The sequence below is a fragment of the Dermacentor silvarum genome, chromosome 8 (assembly GCF_013339745.2).
Source record: "Dermacentor silvarum isolate Dsil-2018 chromosome 8, BIME_Dsil_1.4, whole genome shotgun sequence".
Classification (NCBI taxonomy): Eukaryota; Metazoa; Arthropoda; class Arachnida; order Ixodida; family Ixodidae; genus Dermacentor; species Dermacentor silvarum.
In genome coordinates this window covers 141,286,536-141,300,069 of record NC_051161.1, presented here as the reverse complement: position 1 = coordinate 141,300,069, position 13,534 = coordinate 141,286,536, and positions in this window count along the sequence as shown.

The following is a 13,534-nucleotide window of genomic DNA, read 5'->3' as shown; positions in this document are numbered from 1 at the left end:
TAGGTATTGTTAACGGAGCCCGAGACCCAGTCCTTGTGAAAGGGTCATACAGTATCCTTGGGGAAGAAACTAGATCGGCAGTCAAGCAATATAACTGGCACAACGCGTCGATATCAACCGCTGCTGCAAAATACCGAAGGCTGACAAAAGTGCCACACAAAATGTTTTAATTTTCAGAACCGAATCTTAATACGATGCAGACAACGAAACAAGTTGAAGAATTGCGTTATCTGAGGCGCACATGATATGTTACTCGAGTCAGTACACTTCTGCTAACGCAAGGTCAAGACCTTCACGTTGCCAGAGTTGTCACCCAATCTTTTCATGGCTCATTCAGAAATTTCTGATATAAGCGTACACTTTTAACATCTGTATATTAAGGAAATTGGTACGTCGCCTTCCGGACTGTATTTAAGTACTGCGAACGCACAGCTTGCCAAACCTTTGGGAGCCTGTACTGCACGTGCTGTCACCGAGGAATCTCTTCATGTCATTGAATTCGTCTTCCTGCCGTCCTGCTTCCACGGTGTCATCCTAGGCTGGGATTTCCTTTCGTATAACTGTGCCCGTGCCGAGGCGGAGTTGTCTTTTTTTTCGCGGCAGCCATGGACCAAGATCCTGTGACGCCTACAAAAATGCTTGTGGCCGAAGTTACTGATACCCCTCCGGAGTCAGCCGCCGTCATCTCTGTATCTTGCGCATTCGCACGTGACGCAACCATCCTGTTCACGCTATGTGACCTGTTCGCCCGTCGCCATTCGCTTCCGTTGCCCTTTTCCGTCATTGCCATCAGTGCTGGCCGTGGTGTGATGTGTGTGTGCTGTGTGTCTTTCCTGCCGATTACTTTGCATCACGGAGAGTGCCTCGGATACGCTCAAACTGTGGATTTTTCAATGCTCTTCGATGCTCCCGACGCCGCACATTCGACATCCCTCGCCGCGCTCAACAATGCGACTCGACCGCCGTTGGAGTACTTTCATCCGTCAATCTTCGGTGATGTGACAACCACACAACGCGCGCAACTTGTCAGCCTGCTACGCGAATTTACCGCCTCCTTCGACCACCATCAACCTTCTCTCGGCCGCACCACCACAGTGTCATACAGCATCGACACCGGTTCGCACGCCCCACTCCGGCATCGTCGTTACAGTGTCTCAGCTTCTGAACGCCGCGTCATCGACGAAAAAGTCAGCGATATGCTTCGGCGTGGCGTCATTCAGCCGTCCCACAGGCCGTGGTAATCGCCTATTGCCCTCGTAAAAAAGAAAGATGGTTCTATCTTTACGCGTAAAGAGGTATACCTCCTACCACGCATAGACGATGCTCTTGACTGTTTGCAAGGTGCCGAGTTCTTTTCCTCTTTCGATTTGCGGTCTCGTTATTGGCAAGTCCCCATGGCGGAGGCTGACCGCTCCAAATCTGCCTTCGTCACAAAGGACGGATTATACGAATTAAATCTCATGCCATTCAGCCTATGTAATGCGTCCGCTACTTTCGAGCGTATGATGGACGGTGTCTTGCACGGTCCCAAGTGGCACACGTGTTTGTGCTGCCTAGATGATGTCTTCTCACCTGATTTTTCCACTCACCTCCAACGACTAATAAAGGTATTAAGCTGTCTGACTATGGCTTGCTTGCAACTTAACATCAAGAAATGCTTTGCTGCTCGTAAGCTTACCATCTTAGACCACATCGTATCCAAAGAAGGCGTGCTTCCGGATCCTGCAAAACTCCGTGCAGTTGTGGAGTTCCCCATACCCATAGAGTTTCTCACTATATTACCTAGAGGGGAAAGTGGCGCTGCTGCGCTGTGGTATCCATGGGAATGCCGGTATATTGTGACTTCGGATTGGCATCGTTCTTGGAGAGCCAGAACCCCTTGAAGACGCGCTGGCTGGCACCGTTCTGTCTGTCACAATGATTTATTTCCTGCTAAAACAGCACGTAAAAAGCTGCGTTAGCTTTATTATTACACAAAACATATTTTGTTCATTTTGAGGACTTAACTATTGGATGCACAATTATATGAAACAGTAAAAAGTATCAGCTGGCCGCTAAAGTTGGAGGGCAGACGACAAGATTATCGCTCGCTTTGGAACAACTTGTCGTCTGTTCTTGCTTTTTTCTTCGCTTGATTCTGCATTGTAGGTGAGTATAAACTTTATTGAGAGATGTAATATGGGTGAACTAAAGCTTTTTATGTAGATTTTAATTTAGGAACGCATTATTTGTGTAGCCATATCCACGTTTTAGACGAAGCCTCGTTCAACACCAGTCAACACAAGCCTCGCAGACACATATCCTGTCATTCTCATGAGGGCACGGCGCCCTTTAAGAAACTCGCATAGACGGTGGCGCCAGTTTACCCTCTAGGTGTTATAGTGAGAAACTCTATGCCCATACCCACTAATCTGAAGACACTACGCAGTTTCGTCGGCCTCTGCACCTATTTTCGCCGCTTTGTGAGGAACTTCGCCATAATCAATCGCCCTTTGATTCAACTGCTGACTGTAGGCAACGCCCTATATATCCGCCTGGTCGAAATCACACGATGACGCGTTCACGACCCTTCGCCATCTGCTCACCTCTCCTCGTATTCTGCGACATTTTGACCTCGCTGCCCCAACTGAAGTCCATACAGATGCTAGTGGAGTCGGCCTTGGGGCGGTTCTTGCCCAACGCAAACGTGGTCTTGAGGAATACGTCGTTGCCTATGCTAGCCGCACGCTGACAAAGTCTGAGCTAAACTACTCTGTTACAAAAAAGGAGTGTTTAGCCATAATCTGGGCCCTTACAAAATTTTAACCTTATTTATACGGCCGCCAATTTAATGTAGTAACGGACCACTATGCGCTGTGCTGGCTCTTCTCATTGAAATACCCCTATGGCCGCCTCGCACGCTGGGCGCTCCATTTGCAAGAGTACGACTAGAGCACTGCACGGGCCTGGAATTTCGGCCCGAACCTGGCCCGGCCCCACTTTACGAGGCCCGAGCCCAGCCCGGGACAGTAATACAAAGCCCGAGCCCAGCCCGGGCTCGGCCCGGGCACGTGGTTCCAAGCCCAGGCCCGACTCGGGCCCGTGTTACTGAGACCGGGCCCGGCCCGGGCCCGGGCGTTCATTACTAAGCTTAGCTAGGGCCCGCGTGTGCATGACCAGGCCCGACCTGTAAGAAAAAAAATATTTTTTTACTTACAGATTCTACCGTATTTGTCAGCCTCACCTTCTCGAGGTTTAATCAGCTGCAGTATATAAGCAATAAAAGGCAGAAATCTGTTGCTCCCACGGGAACATCAGTAATCCGGCCATTTCCTACGCTGCTATTTTTCCACTGGTGCGCATGCACTTACCTTGATTTGTACGATATGGTTCTGTGATGTCATTTAGCACGCAAATATACAGGGTGCTTCATTTTAGCTGAACCAAATTTTTAAAGATTGCCTCTGGCAGATAAGCACAATTATAATCTTTGAACTAAACTACTCGATGAGAAGGCCATTACTTCCACGACAAATCAAAACGCCTAATTGAAGAATTAATATGTTTATGCTAATTACCTTTTTAATTAATTATTTATTATTATTTACGGTGGTTCCGGTCTTCTTCTCGAGAATCCCTCTTCCTCGGCCAAGCCCGTTCAACCGACAATCACCGTGCTACCGGGTCGCCATGCCGATCGACGTAGAGCGAAGAACGCTTCGCGAAGCCTAACACGGCAAGTGACACGTCAGCGGCGGCTACCGGGGCACCAGCCACGCACTCGGCCAGGTCAACGGAACCGCAAATCGTCGGCACTTACGGCATCAGCGACACCGCGAACGAACAAGTCGTGAGGCCTAACCTGGCGAGTGACACGTCAGCGGCGGCTACCGGGGCACCAGCCACGTACTCGGCCAGGTCGACGGAACCGCTAGTCATCGGCACTTACGGCACCCGCAACGCTTTGGACGAGCCCCGACGCGGACTCAACAAGAACTTCAAACCGACGGTCCGTAAGAACCCGCACTTTCATATTGCGACGCAGTTAGGCCAGGGCCAGGGTGTCCAGACTTTGACGAGTCAGTGCTAGGACTGACCGAGAGACTTTAAGGCGGAGCTAGGCTCCGAAACTGAGATAGATTATTTTTTGGTAGTTTGTACTTTTTATTTATTTATTATTTATTTATTTATTCATACTGCAGGCCAACACACTGGCCCATGCAGGAGGAGCAATACAGTTGACAAGTAATGACAAAAAATAGACAAAATATAGGAAAACTTAAACAGTGCATGAAAAGGATGCAGCCCATGACCACGTTACAAAATCAAAATGCTTGCCTTAGCACAGTACGCGACTACAAGAAAAAGAACTGCACATTTGAATTTATACGTGGATGAGGAAAAAAAAAGCTGTGACAAACAACAATCGGGCACTAAACATAACAAAATACATTAAATTTCACACAAAAAAACGAGAAAATAGGTAAAAATGCTGCTTATGGTTGTAACAATTTATGTGACAAATAGTTTTCCAACTCATTTGTGAAGTTCGCTGATTGTAGTACATCAACAGGGAGGGAATTCCATTCGTTTGTAGTACGCGGATAAAAACTATTCATGTGAGATTTTGTTTTAGCAAATATTGGCGTAAGGGAAAGCTTGTGTCTATGTCTTGTTGTTCGAGCATTAAGAGGCGTTACATAAGGAGGCAATTGAAGCCCGATTTTTCCATTTATGATGTTATGTAAAAACTGGAGACGACTAACTTTACGCCTGTGTTCTAGTGAACTGATTTTATTTCTAAGCATTAGTAGGGACGGGGAATCCTCTCTTTTATATTTTCCGAAAATAAATCTAACGGCCTTCCTTTGTACACGTTCCAAACTCATGATGTCCTTCTTGGTATGGGGATCCCATACAACCGCCGCGTATTCAAGTTTCGATCGCACTAATGTGTTATATGCTAAAATTTTGGTGTTTACCGGTGCATTTTTGAGTTTCCTTTTCAGGAACCATAATTTGCGCAAAGCTGCTGAACATGTAAGGGAAATATGGTCTGACCAGGAGAATTTGTTAGTGAATGTGACACATAAGTATTTGTATTTTTCAACATCATGTTATTTTTGCGTCGTTTAGAACATAAGAAAATATTCTAGGTTCCTTTTTCCGTGTTACTCGTAGCAAGACTTTTTATGTACATTTATTTCCATGCCCCAAAGTTTACACCAATCGGAAATTGCAATAACTGACTTCTACAAGCATGCGTGATCGTTTCGTGAAGCTATTTTTTTAAATATGACACAGTCATCTGCAAATACATTAACATGCATATCATCGAGGATTTCGTCTATTATATCATTAATATAGATCAAAAATAAAAGGGGTCCTAATACGCTGCCTTTCGGTACGCCCGAAGTTACTTGACGGACACTTGAGGAACATTTATTAATTTCTACGAACTGCTGCCTATGTCGGAGATAGGCCTGGATCCATGATATAATATTTGAAGGAAGATCAATGCACTCGAGCTTGTGGATTAATTTTTCATGGGGTACCTTATCGAAGCTTTACTAAAATCAAAAAAGAGCATGTCAACTTGTCCGGACGAGTCAAGTACTTCAGAGATTTTGTGAACAACTGACACAAGCTGAGTTGAAGTCGATAATCCCTTTCTGAACCCATGCTGAAGTGGAGATAGGATATTTTGATCTGTCAAATACTGACGAATAAAGCCTGCGACAATGTGCTCTAACCATTTGCGGCATGTGCTTGTAATAGAAACAGGACGATAATTTGACACTGTAAGGCGATCACCTTTTTTATGAATTGGGGCAACTCTTGCCTTACGCCAGTCTGAGATGGTATCTCTGCTAAATGTAAGAATAATTTGAAAAAAATCTGATAAGAATACACATATCTGTTCTGCATACATTCGTAAAAACGCATTCGGAAGCTTACCAGGGCCTGCAGACTTCCTAACGTTGATATTAAGGAGCATATCTAAAACACCTTCTCGGGAAATCATAATATCGCGTAAGAAAGACCTATTTGTATAGCATCGTTCGAATTCATCTAGGTCAGAGAACACACTTGCGAAGTAATCATTAAAGTATTCAGCAATTATGTGGGCGTCTTCAGTAATTTTACCATTAATCTTTATTTTATGTGATGCCTCTTTCGATGGACTTAAATAGTGCCAAAACTTCTGTGGAGCATTTGAAATAAAATCAGCAAGGCTATGTATGACTGAAGAATCTATCTCATGCAGCTTTAACTTTTGCCAGTAATTCACTTTTTAATTAATTGACATGCGCACTCTTTATTTTTCTATGTTTTCGTTTCATTCTTTTCAACTTCCGCCTAGTTTGGATATTATCTCTGTTGATACAAGGGTTACATGGAGGTTTCTTGACCCCCTTCAATGGAATAAATCTTTCAATACAATAAGTAACAGTGTCCCTGAACCTTTGCCATGAAAGCTCGACATCATCTTGGACAATATTAAGGTGCAGGTCCAAGTAATCAATAATCGATTCATCATCTGCTTTAGCATAATCCCTAACCTGAATTATTCTCTGGGTAGTCTGACATTATTCACAGCCATCAATGACGAAAAAGAAATCAATTCATGGTCGGAAATGCCTGTTTCAATTTCGACGGTTCCTTCACCGAAAACTTCGCTGAGGAATAAGAGGTCAAGAATATTCCCTCCCCGAGTACACACATTGACAACCTGCTGGAGACTGAAAGTTAGCATGATATAAATGAGTGAATCAGGGGAAAGACTTTGTCCATAACTCCAATTTTGCCGTTCTATTTGTGGCAGATTAAAATCACCAGTAATTATTAGGCTTTTTCCTCTATATTTCAAAAGATGATCATATAATTTCTGCATAAATTGATCACCAGCATTTGGTGTCCGATACACAGAACATAATATGAATGGTACACCCCAAACAGACACACTCAAAAACAAACTTTCATGGTTATCAATCTGCTCTAGTTCCCTTACAACAACACTATTCTTTGCAATACCTGCGACGCCACCGCCTCGTGAGCCCCTATCTTTTCTAAACAGCTGGTGGTTTGGCGAAACAATTTCATCATCATGCACCCCATCGTGCAACCAAGTTTCAGATATAACACACACATGAGGATCGTAAACTAGTAAAATATCCTGCAGTTTCTCTATTTGGTTGACAATACTTTGGGAACTTAGTGAAACCAGCTGAAACTGCTGCGACTGTGACTGCTAGTTGGTGGGTTTTGAGCGCATTTCTGCCCTGTCTTTTTTCTTTGGAATTAGTTTCCGAGTGTTTAGTACGTCATCCCAAAAGAACAAGTCGTCGTCAACTTCGAATCTTAGCATGAATAAGGCGAACATTCCTGCCGCTGTCTTTTTCTTCTTGCGCACTGCTCCAAAGAAGACGGCGCTTGCGCAGCCTGTCTGCACAATAATCATTTTGCAACGATATGCCTGTTCCCTTCAATTTGCGTGCGTTTTTCAAGAGAGCTTGTTTTTCAGAATAATCCTGTGAGAACGTAATGACTGGCCTTCGTGTGGGTGCTTTTACTAGTCTTTGAATTCGCGCCACAGATGTACAGTTTATTCCTAACTTATCTTGAAAGACATCCCGGACGACCTTATCCCGCAGTACCGCTTCCGTTTCATTCGGACCCTTAGAAATTCCAAAAACTATCAAATTCGAACGGCTGCTGCGGTTTTCCAAATCAGTAAGTGTTGCTTGTTGAGTTTTAAGTATTTACTGTACTGCAGTCACAGTAGCATTTACTTGTTCGTTCTCGTGGTTCTTTGCTTTTAATTCAATCATACTACCTTCCGAGTTGTTGAAACCGCTTTTTAAAACCATGCATCGCTTTCTCCGTCGACTCAAGGCGTTCTTTCAAAAAAGCAATGTCTTCTCTAATCGCCTGTTGGCCACTCATTAATGACTGGAACATTTCCTCAACGGTTGGACCCAGGTTCTTTTCTATATCGCCACATACTAAGAGCTTGCAAGAATTTAAACACTCATATGCAAAACTCATACACACATGCGGGCACAGCAGTACAACCAGAAATCTATCATCACTGCGTATTGTGCTATTGTAACTAACCTGTACAAGACGAATTTGATGCGCAGTCAGCGATGTGCGCCCTGCGCTTTCGCAGTGCCCACTGGCAAGTGCATCGCGCAGTGCTGTCTTTATAGGAGTTGAATCCGTTGACGTCAGGAACCCGTGACTTGTAATCACTGCATCATCCGTGGATTGAAGGAAGCATGCAGCTTCACGGTCGATATCGCATGTTGTCGCTGTTGTAAACGGCTTGACAGAAGGCGCAGCGAAGGAGCTGGCGGATGACAGGAACAAAGCCTGTACAAGAAGAATGAGATGCATAGTCAGCGATGTGCGCCCTGCGCTTTCGCCGTGCCCACTGGCAAGTCCATCGTGCAGTGCTGTCGTTATAGGAGTTGAATCCGTTGACGTCAGGAACCCGTGACTTGTAATCACTGCATCATCCGTGGATTGAAAGAAGCATGCAGCTTCATGGTCGATATCGCATGTTGCCGCTGTTGTAAACGGCTTGACTGAAGGCGCAGCGAAGGAGCTGGCGGATGACAGGAACAAAGCCTGTACAAGAAGAATGACATGCATAGTCAGCGATGTGCGCCCTGCGCTTTCGCCGTGCCCACTGGCAAGTCCATCGTGCAGTGCTGTCTTTATAGGAGTTGAATCCGTTGACGTCAGGAACCCGTGACTTGTAATCACTGCATCATCCGTGGATTGAAAGAAGCCTGCAGCTTCACGGTCGATATCGCATGTTGCCGCTGTTGTAAACGGCTTGACTGAAGGCGCAGCGAAGGAGCTGGCGGATGACAGGAACAAGGCCTGTACAAGAAGAATGAGACGCATAGTCAGCGATGTGCGCCCTGCGCTTTCGCCGTGCCCACTGGCAAGTCCATCGTGCAGTGCTGTCTTTATAGGAGTTGAATCCGTTGACGTCCGGAACCCGTGACTTGTAATCACTGCATCATCCGTGGATTGAAGGAAGCATGCAGCTTCACGGTCGATATCGCATGTTGCCGCTGTTGTAAACGGCTTGACTGAAGGCGCAGCGAAGGAGCTGGCGGATGACAGGAACAAAGCCTGTACAAGAAGAATGACATGCATAGTCAGCGATGTGCGCCCTGCGCTTTCGCCGTGCCCACTGGCAAGTCCATCGTGCAGTGCTGTCTTTATAGGAGTTGAATCCGTTGACGTCCGGAACCCGTGACTTGTAATCACTGCATCATCCGTGGATTGAAGGAAGCATGCAGCTTCACGGTCGATATCGCATGTTGCCGCTGTTGTAAACGGCTTGACTGAAGGCGCAGCGAAGGAGCTGGCGGATGACAGGAACAAAGCCTGTACAAGAAGAATGACATGCATAGTCAGCGATGTGCGCCCTGCGCTTTCGCCGTGCCCACTGGCAAGTCCATCGTGCAGTGCTGTCTTTATAGGAGTTGAATCCGTTGACGTCAGGAACCGTAATCACTGCATCATCCGTGGATTGAAGGAAGCATGCAGCTTCACGGTCGATATCGCATGTTGCCGCTGTTGTAAACGGCTTGACTGAAGGCGCAGCGAAGGAGCTGGCGGATGACAGGAACAAGCCTGTACAAGAAGAATGAGACGCATAGTCAGCGATGTGCGCCCTGCGCTTTCGCCGTGCCCACTGGCAAGTCCATCGTGCAGTGCTGTCTTTATAGGAGTTGAATCCGTTGACGTCCGGAACCCGTGACTTGTAATCACTGCATCATCCGTGGATTGAAGGAAGCATGCAGCTTCACGGTCGATATCGCATGTTGCCGCTGTTGTAAACGGCTTGACTGAAGGCGCAGCGAAGGAGCTGGCGGATGACAGGAACAAAGCCTGTACAAGAAGAATGACATGCATAGTCAGCGATGTGCGCCCTGCGCTTTCGCCGTGCCCACTGGCAAGTCCATCGTGCAGTGCTGTCTTTATAGGAGTTGAATCCGTTGACGTCAGGAACCCGTGACTTTTAATCACTGCATCATCCGTGGATTGAAGGAAGCATGCAGCTTCACGGTCGATATCGCATGTTGCCGCTGTTGTAAACGGCTTGACTGAAGGCGCAGCGAAGGAGCTGGCGGATGACAGGAACAAAGCCTGTACAAGAAGAATGACATGCATAGTCAGCGATGTGCGCTCTGCGCTTTCGCCGTGCCCACTGGCAAGTCCATCGTGCAGTGCTGTCTTTATAGGAGTTGAATCCGTTGACGTCAGGAACCCGTGACTTGTAATCACTGCATCATCCGTGGATTGAAGGAAGCATGCAGCTTCACGGTCGATATCGCATGTTGCCGCTGTTGTAAACGGCTTGACTGAAGGCGCAGCGAAGGAGCTGGCGGATGACAGGAACAAAGCCTGTACAAGAAGAATGAGATGCATAGTCAGCGATGTGCGCTCTGCGCTTTCGCCGTGCCCACTGGCAAGTCCATCGTGCAGTGCTGTCATTATAGGAGTTGAATCCGTTGACGTCAGGAACCCGTGACTTGTAATCACTGCATCATCCGTGGATTGAAAGAAGCCTGCAGCTTCACGGTCGATATCGCATGTTGCCGCTGTTGTAAACGGCTTGACTGAAGGCGCAGCGAAGGAGCTGGCGGATGACAGGAACAAAGCCTGTACAAGAAGAATGACATGCATAGTCAGCGATGTGCGCCCTGCGCTTTCGCCGTGCCCACTGGCAAGTCCATCGTGCAGTGCTGTCTTTATAGGAGTTGAATCCGTTGACGTCAGGAACCCGTGACTTGTAATCACTGCATCATCCGTGGATTGAAGGAAGCATGCAGCTTCACGGTCGATATCGCATGTTGCCGCTGTTGTAAACGGCTTGACTGAAGGCGCAGCGAAGGAGCTGGCGGATGACAGGAACAAAGCCTGTACAAGAAGAATGACATGCATAGTCAGCGATGTGCGCCCTGCGCTTTCGCCGTGCCCACTGGCAAGTCCATCGTGCAGTGCTGTCTTTATAGGAGTTGAATCCGTTGACGTCCGGAACCCGTGACTTGTAATCACTGCATCATCCGTGGATTGAAGGAAGCATGCAGCTTCACGGTCGATATCGCATGTTGCCGCTGTTGTAAACGGCTTGACTGAAGGCGCAGCGAAGGAGCTGGCGGATGACAGGAACAAGGCCTGTACAAGAAGAATGAGACGCATAGTCAGCGATGTGCGCCCTGCGCTTTCGCCGTGCCCACTGGCAAGTCCATCGTGCAGTGCTGTCTTTATAGGAGTTGAATCCGTTGACGTCCGGAACCCGTGACTTGTAATCACTGCATCATCCGTGGATTGAAGGAAGCATGCAGCTTCACGGTCGATATCGCATGTTGCCGCTGTTGTAAACGGCTTGACTGAAGGCGCAGCGAAGGAGCTGGCGGATGACAGGAACAAAGCCTGTACAAGAAGAATGACATGCATAGTCAGCGATGTGCGCCCTGCGCTTTCGCCGTGCCCACTGGCAAGTCCATCGTGCAGTGCTGTCTTTATAGGAGTTGAATCCGTTGACGTCCGGAACCCGTGACTTGTAATCACTGCATCATCCGTGGATTGAAGGAAGCATGCAGCTTCACGGTCGATATCGCATGTTGCCGCTGTTGTAAACGGCTTGACTGAAGGCGCAGCGAAGGAGCTGGCGGATGACAGGAACAAAGCCTGTACAAGAAGAATGACATGCATAGTCAGCGATGTGCGCCCTGCGCTTTCGCCGTGCCCACTGGCAAGTCCATCGTGCAGTGCTGTCTTTATAGGAGTTGAATCCGTTGACGTCCGGAACCCGTGACTTGTAATCACTGCATCATCCGTGGATTGAAGGAAGCATGCAGCTTCACGGTCGATATCGCATGTTGCCGCTGTTGTAAACGGCTTGACTGAAGGCGCAGCGAAGGAGCTGGCGGATGACAGGAACAAAGCCTGTACAAGAAGAATGACATGCATAGTCAGCGATGTGCGCCCTGCGCTTTCGCCGTGCCCACTGGCAAGTCCATCGTGCAGTGCTGTCTTTATAGGAGTTGAATCCGTTGACGTCCGGAACCCGTGACTTGTAATCACTGCATCATCCGTGGATTGAAGGAAGCATGCAGCTTCACGGTCGATATCGCATGTTGCCGCTGTTGTAAACGGCTTGACTGAAGGCGCAGCGAAGGAGCTGGCGGATGACAGGAACAAAGCCTGTACAAGAAGAATGACATGCATAGTCAGCGATGTGCGCCCTGCGCTTTCGCCGTGCCCACTGGCAAGTCCATCGTGCAGTGCTGTCTTTATAGGAGTTGAATCCGTTGACGTCAGGAACCCGTGACTTGTAATCACTGCATCATCCGTGGATTGAAGGAAGCATGCAGCTTCACGGTCGATATCGCATGTTGCCGCTGTTGTAAACGGCTTGACTGAAGGCGCAGCGAAGGAGCTGGCGGATGACAGGAACAAAGCCTGTACAAGAAGAATGACATGCATAGTCAGCGATGTGCGCCCTGCGCTTTCGCCGTGCCCACTGGCAAGTCCATCGTGCAGTGCTGTCTTTATAGGAGTTGAATCCGTTGACGTCCGGAACCCGTGACTTGTAATCACTGCATCATCCGTGGATTGAAGGAAGCATGCAGCTTCACGGTCGATATCGCATGTTGCCGCTGTTGTAAACGGCTTGACTGAAGGCGCAGCGAAGGAGCTGGCGGATGACAGGAACAAAGCCTGTACAAGAAGAATGACATGCATAGTCAGCGATGTGCGCCCTGCGCTTTCGCCGTGCCCACTGGCAAGTCCATCGTACAGTGCTGTCTTTATAGGAGTTGAATCCGTTGACGTCAGGAACCGTAATCACTGCATCATCCGTGGATTGAAGGAAGCATGCAGCTTCACGGTCGATATCGCATGTTGCCGCTGTTGTAAACGGCTTGACTGAAGGCGCAGCGAAGGAGCTGGCGGATGACAGGAACAAAGCCTGTACAAGAAGAATGAGACGCATAGTCAGCGATGTGCGCCCTGCGCTTTCGCCGTGCCCACTGGCAAGTCCATCGTGCAGTGCTGTCTTTATAGCAGTTGAATCCGTTGACGTCAGGAACCCGTGTTTTGTAATCACTGCATCATCCGTGGATTGAAGGAAGCATGCAGCTTCACGGTCGATATCGCATGTTGCCGCTTTTGTAAACGGCTTGACTGAAGGCGCAGCGAAGGAGCAGGCGGATGACAGGAACAAAGCCTGTACGAGAAGAATGAGACGCATAGTCAGCGATGTGCGCCCTGCGCTTTCGCCTTGCCCACTGGCAAGTCCATCGTGCAGTGCTGTCTTTATAGCAGTTGAACCCGTGACGTCAGGAACCCGTGAATTCCAGCTATCGCTGGAATTCCTCATAGAAGAAATAGCTATGAACGAAAAGGCAAAGAATATTTCCGTCCCCGCGAGTTAACAGAATTGGTAAACGTTTTAACAGAACGCATTTTAAACAACACTGCAATAGCAATGCTAGCCATACAAAACAACGCAACACCAGCT